This window comes from Pteropus vampyrus, unplaced genomic scaffold, assembly GCF_000151845.1.
Source record: "Pteropus vampyrus isolate Shadow unplaced genomic scaffold, Pvam_2.0 Scaffold284, whole genome shotgun sequence".
NCBI lineage: Eukaryota > Metazoa > Chordata > Mammalia > Chiroptera > Pteropodidae > Pteropus > Pteropus vampyrus.
This window is the reverse complement of record NW_011889065.1, coordinates 516103-523145: the sequence shown is the minus strand read 5'-3', so window position 1 is coordinate 523145 and position 7043 is coordinate 516103.

Genomic DNA, 7043 nt, shown 5'->3' with positions numbered 1-7043 from the left:
GAGATACATAGAAAAAAATGATATGGATAGGACAAAATATCAAAACTTTTGGGACACAGCAAATGCAGTCATTAGAGGAAAGTTCATATCATTACAAGCTTACCTCCAAAACCAAGAACGAACCCAAATAATCAATCTAATGCTTCATCTTAAAAAACTAGAAAAGGAAGAACAAATGAAGCCTAAACTCAGAAGAAGGAAAGAAATAATCAAAATTAGAGCAGAAATAAATGAAATTGAAAACAAAACAAACAAACGGCAACAAAAAAAATAGAAAAAAATAAATGCAACAAAGAGCTGGTTCTTTGAGAAAGTTAATAAAATGGACAAACCCCTGGCTAGACTCACTAAAGAAAAAAGAGAAAGGACACAAATAAACAAAATCAGGGATGAAATTGGGGAAATTACAATTAATATCACAGAAATACTTAGGATCATACAAGAATACTATGAAAAAGTATATAACACCAAATTTAATAACGTAAAATAAATAGACCAGTACTTGGAAAAATACAACCTTCCTAGTCTGAGTCAAGAAGACCTGGAAGATCTAAATAGATTGAACAGAAGTATGGAAATTAAAACAATCATCAAAAACCTACCAAAAAGTAAAAGTCCAGGACTAGATGGCTTTACCAATGAATTCTACCAAACATTCAAAGATTTAACACCTGTTCTCCTCAAACTCTTCTCCAGAAAATTGAAGAGGAGGTAATACTTCCCAATTCTTTTTATGAGGCCAATATTACCCTGATACTAAAACCAGGTAAAGACAACACAAAAAAAGTAAACTACAGAGCAATATCTCTCATGAACAAAAATGCAAAAATCCTAAATAAGATACTAGCGAACCAAATATAGTAATATATTCAAAAGATTATATACCACCATCAAGTGGGCCTTATCCCAGAGGCACAAGGATAGTTCAACATATGCAAATCGATTAATGTAATACACCATATAAACAAATTAAAAATAAGAATCATATGATCATATCAATAGATGCAGAAAAAGTCTTCAACAAGATACAGCATCCATTTATGATCAAAACACTTAACAAAATTGGTATAGAAGGAAAGTATCTTAACATATTAAAGGGCATTTATGATATACCCTCAGCCAACATTATACTTAATGGTGAAAAACTAAAAACTTTCCCTCTAGGATCATGAACAAGGCAAGGCTGTTATTCAATATAATGTTGGAGGTCCTAGTGAGTACAATCAGACAAGAGAAAAATATAAAAGGCATCTGAATCGGAAACAAAGAATTCAAACTGTCACTATTTGCTAGATGATGTGATTCTCTATATAGAAAAACCTAAATACTCCACAAGAACACTACTAGAAACGATAAGCACATACAGTAAAATTTCTAAATATAAAATCCATAGTTCAAAAATCCATAGTGTTCCTATACTCTAATAATGAAGTGTCAGAAAAAGAAGTGGAAGAAATAATTCTTTTTGCAATTGCAACAAAAAGAAAACAATACCTAGGAATAAACTTAACAAAACATATGAAGGACCTATATAATGAAAACTACATGACCCTAGTAAAAGAAATCAAAGAAGTTACAAAGAAATGGCAAGATATTCATGTTCTAGGGTTGGAAGAATCAACACAGTTAAAATGACTTTATTACCTACAGCGTTATACAGATTTAATGCAATCCTCATCAAAATCCTGACTTCCAATTATACTACAAAGCAACAGTAATCAAAACAGCATGGTATTTGCAGAAAAACAGACACGTGGGCCAGTGGAACAGAATCGAGAGTCCAGAAGTAAACCCATATTTATATAGGCAAATACTTTTCAACAAAGAAGCCAAAAACATACAGCAGAAAAAGGAAAGACTCTTCAATAAATGGTGCAGGGAAAACTGGAAAGCCGCCTGCAAAAGAATGAAACTAGACTTTTGTCTATCACCACATACCAAAATTAACTCAAAATGGATTAAGGACCTGAATATAAGACCTGAAACAAGAAAATGCATAGAAGAAAACATAAGAACTAAACTCAAGGACCTTGGAGTTAAAGAGGATTTTATGAATTTAACCTCAAAAGCAAGGGAAGTAAACGCTAAAATAAATGAATGAGACTACATCAAACTAAAAAGCTGCTCAGCAAAAGAAATCATCGACAAGGTAAAGAGACAAGCATTCAAATAAGAAAATATATTTGCAAGCAACACCTCCAATAAGGGCCTAATATCCAAAATATACAAAAAAACCTCATATGACTCAATAACAACAACAACAACAACAAAAATGATCCAATCAAAAAATGGGCAGAGGACCAAAACAGACAATTCTTCCTAGAGGACATAGAAATGGCCAACAAATAGTTGAAACGATGCTCAACATCACTAGCTATTAGGGAAATGCAAATCAAAACCTCAATGAGATACCATCTCACACCTGTTAGAATGGCTATAATCAACAGGATAAGTAATAACAAATGTTGGAGAGGATGTGGAGAAAAAGGAACCCTCATATATTGCTGGTGGGACTTAAAATTGGTACAGCCCCTATGGAAAACAGTATGGAGGTTTCTCAAACAACTAAGAATTGAGCTACCATATTATCCAGCAATTTCTCTCTTGGGCATTTACCCCAAAGACTTGAAAACCCATATCTGAGAAGATATTTGCACACTGATGTTCATAGCAGCATTATTCACAGTGGCCAGGACATGGAAGCAACCGAAGTGACCTATAATAGATGATTGGCTAAAGAAGCTGTGGTACATATATATAATGGAATATTACTCAGCCATAAGAAGAGTTGAAATACTGCCATTTGCGACAACATGGATGGACCTCGAGGTATTCATGCTAAGCAAAATAAGCCAGACAGAAAAAAATTGGAAATCACATGATAGCACTTATATGTGGGATATAAACCTAAAAGCAACAAATGAACAGGACAAACAAACAGAGATTCATGGACATGGACTATAGACTAGAGGTTACTAGATGGTAGGGTATGTGGGAACAGGCGGTAGGTAGAAGGTTAAAGGGGGTTAAAGATAGGGGGCTAGGGAGAGGGCGATGTGGGTAAAGGAGATCAAATATATGGTAGCCGAAGGAAACTGGACTTTGGGTGGTAAACACACAATAGAATATATACTGATGTCAAAAGATAATGCACATTTGAAAATTATATAATTGTATTAACCCATGTTGCCTCAATAAACTTAATAAAAAAAATTTAGAAAAATTATTTTACTGTTAAGCAATTGATAAAAATTTCCCCAAATTCAAGAATATCATTTGGTTAAATACAAGTGCAGAAATATATTGTTATTATTTATTAGTTGGTTAGCTGTTTTTTTGTTTGTTTGTTTGTTTTTTTAAGGAATCCCTAAAATTGAATTTTCATGTGAAGGATTTCCATTATAGCACTATTTATAATCGTAAAAAAATGGAAATGACTAAATTAATTGTCAACAGCATGGGGTCGAAGAAACTATGCTAAACCGCACAATGAGTACTATGCAGCTATAGAAAGTAGTGAGCAATATCTCAGTATACACTTACAGAGCAATATCCAGGACATAATGTATTTTTAAAAAAATCATTATATATAGCATACCAACAATTCTCAAAATATTCTTATATTCCACACAGAATATTTCACATTCTTGCTGTTGCTGCCTCTTTCCTCTTTTGTATGTATTTTATTGTTGTTGTTTTTGTTTGGTTTGGTTTGGTTTGGTTTGGTATAGGCAGAGAATCACACTGTATCCCCACACCACTTTTTCCTCAACTCCTTTACTCTTAGACAATGATCATGTTACAATACTGAAGTGATAAAATAAGGTATCAATAATGTTGATAAACAGTTATGGTCTACCATGTGATAGATAATATGCTAGGAAAAAAGAGAAATATAACACAGACTCTGCCATCAAGCAACTCACAAACCAATAGGGGAGGCAGTCATGTTAACCAATAAGTTGTCTCTTAGTGTAAAATGTATAACATAAATGTTAGATATAAGTTTGAAAAGTAGTTCAAATAAGAACTAATTAATTCTGATGGTGAAAAGCAATGAGAATGACTATGGAAGACCTCCTAGAAATGACAGTAGAGTTATAAAGGATTAATACAATGGTGTGTTGGTAAATGTCTAACAACTAACGGCGCATGGAGAAGAAGGGGCAAAACCAAAACAAACAAATAAATATGACATATTGTTTGCTAGTTTCTGCTGTATAAATACTTCTACCATGGTTGATTTCACACTACCACTCTGAAGTCATTTGGTGAAGATGCACACACTCAGCTCTGGCGAGCCAGTTCAGGCCAAGTCTAGTAGACCACTGGATAAATAGGATTTTTTCTGATGAACTAGTGGATAAGGGCATTGCAAAACAAGGAGATGTAAGTACATATCAAGAGTCGAAGTATATAATATAGAGAAGCAGTAATAACAGGGCTGAAGAATGCCATATAATATAGGAAAGAGACATAGAAGACCACATCTAAAAGAGTAGTAGTGGGAATGGAGAGGAGGAAATGAATTTGAGAAATATTTGGAAGGTAGCAAAGTTGTGAAAATGATGATGAGAGAGTTTCAAGGATCAGGGAGTACTCATGCAGGTCAAAAGTTTCATTTGTTCAAGTAAATTAAAAAGTTGAAAAGTGTTTGTTTTGGGTTCAGAGTCCATAAATCATAGGTAACAGTAATAAGAGTAGTTTTAATGGAGTGAGAAAGACATAAAGCTGATTTTCAGAGAGAATAGACAAAGTGGAGACAGATGAGTCCAAATATTATTTATTCTATAGAGTCCTGATAGTAAATTAAGGAGGTCTGGGAACTTTGATAAATTTTCTCCCACGCCCTGCTGTTTGACATTTTAACTGCCCAATAGTTTCACAATGGCTTCATATTTTTCCTTTGTTCCTACCAATTAAAGTAAAATATCTACATTCAGGGTGAGAACAATTTTTGCTTAATTTATAGCACCCAGAACTACACTAACACAACAGGGGAAGGGGGGAGAGAGAGAGAGAGAGAGAGAGAGAGAGAGAGAGAGAGAGAGAGAGAGAGAGAGAGAGAGAATAATTGGAGAAAGTGAAGAATAAGAATTTTTACCTGTCTGGTACATCATATGGTGGTGGTAGTGGTGATGGTTTGCTTTGGCTTAGGGCACTAAGGAATCTGGTTATGGCCTGTTTGTGTTATCTAAGGATGAGGCAAGGCAGATATCCCTTAAGATTAAAAGCAGAGGTTGCTTGTAGCAAGGACCTAATTTATTGTTTGTCTAAAAACTTTCTTCCTCTGTCTCTTTCTCCTCATGGGTGATCTAAGAGGTAGTGATGAGGGCTGATATATGGAGAAAAACATTTCTAAAGTTATTGGAGCATATATAATCTATAAAAAAAAAAAACCTCTGAGTCGGGTCTGGGCTAGTACATTCCCTGACTTCCACAGCATATGACTATGCCATATGTGCAATAAAATATAAAATTCTATCTGCCAAATAGCCTCTGTTTTAATATATATTACTTCAGGCCCCTAAGAATCATGTGTAGAAAAGGGAATGAATCCTGGTAGCTGTCACTATGATGCAGGTGAGTGGGCAGGTAGTATTGCACCAGTTCTAGAGAATAGGCCGGGAAGCTGGATGAATCTGCAGGGTCAATGAGTGGCCTTTGATATGTTTTGAATTCCCACAGATAGGACCTGCTAATTTCTTGCTTTGATATCACTTACTGAAAAGTGGGTTCAGTTACTGAGGAAAAGATCCTTCCAGGTTTCCCAGGATGGATAGGAAGTGTCTGAGGAATTGTGACTCCAAACTCTAAATGCTCATAGCCTAAAAGGCTTTGAACAGTCAGTGCTAGCATGAAAGTATGTGTGTGTGTGTGTGTGTGTGTGTGTGTGTGTGCGTGCGTGTGTGTGTGTGTGTGTGTGTGAATGAGAGAGAGAGAGAGAGAGAGAGAGAGACAGAGAGACAGAGAGGCAGAGACAGAGAGACAGAGAGAGAAACTGTGTTGGAGAAGGGGTGTTCAGGACATCTTATGAATTGTCGTTTAATTCTAGTGTGGATGAGGAGATCCATGCCAAACACAACAGGAAGGCAAAATAGTTGGTGAAATAATTACACCAGAAATAAGTGACTATTCATCCCTAGGAATAAAAGGAAACAGACTCTGTATTTACACATGCATGAAGTAGTTAAAAAGACAGTGGCTTTGGGGGTTTGGGGAACTTAAGTTTAGCTGAGAAGCTGGTGAGTCAACTCAGAGGGGAAAAAAAAAAACCCTAAGGTGACTGTTATTAATGGATCTGATTAAAAAAAACAAAAAAACAAAAAACTCCTGGGAGCACTTGAGAGTAGAAATAATATCCTGGGTCTGGGCATTGTGAATTGGGCTTCTCACAAATTTTAGAACGAATCTACAAATATGTGCCAAAACTTTTTACTTTACAAGTTATAGAGGAATCTTGAAAAATCTTCCCAGGAGGTGTGTGTGTGTGGAGAGGCAGGTAGGCTAAACTTGAAAATTTGCATTTGGCTGAAAGGTAAAGATATATTCAATTCTTAGGCAGTTAAAATGGCTTATTTGTAGAATTAACCCCTGCCATAAATAATTATATCTTAAAATTGAAAAAAAGCATCTCTAATTTTGCAAACCTTAAGAAACATTTAGGAATGTACATTTCAAAGGTGAAAATGATTATAAAATATTCTTTATCAGCGGCTAGTTTTTTTTTTAATTTTAGGGGTATAATATGTGCTATTTGAATATTGTGAAGTAGGTCCTTAATAGGATGAAAGGCTATTACTACATTTTTATGTTGCACAAGTAAGTAAAAGAGGACACAGGATTTGGATGGCTCATGTTCAGTCCTGTGTTGGTTTGCACTAAATCCTTTTTATAGGAATATTGGTACTTTCAAAATTAGTTTTTTGCAATTCTATTGCCATTTATTATTGAGTTGTAAGAGTCCTTACGTATTGTGGATATCAATCTTTCATCAGACATATGGTTTGCAAATATTTTCTCTCATTCTATAGGTTGCTTTT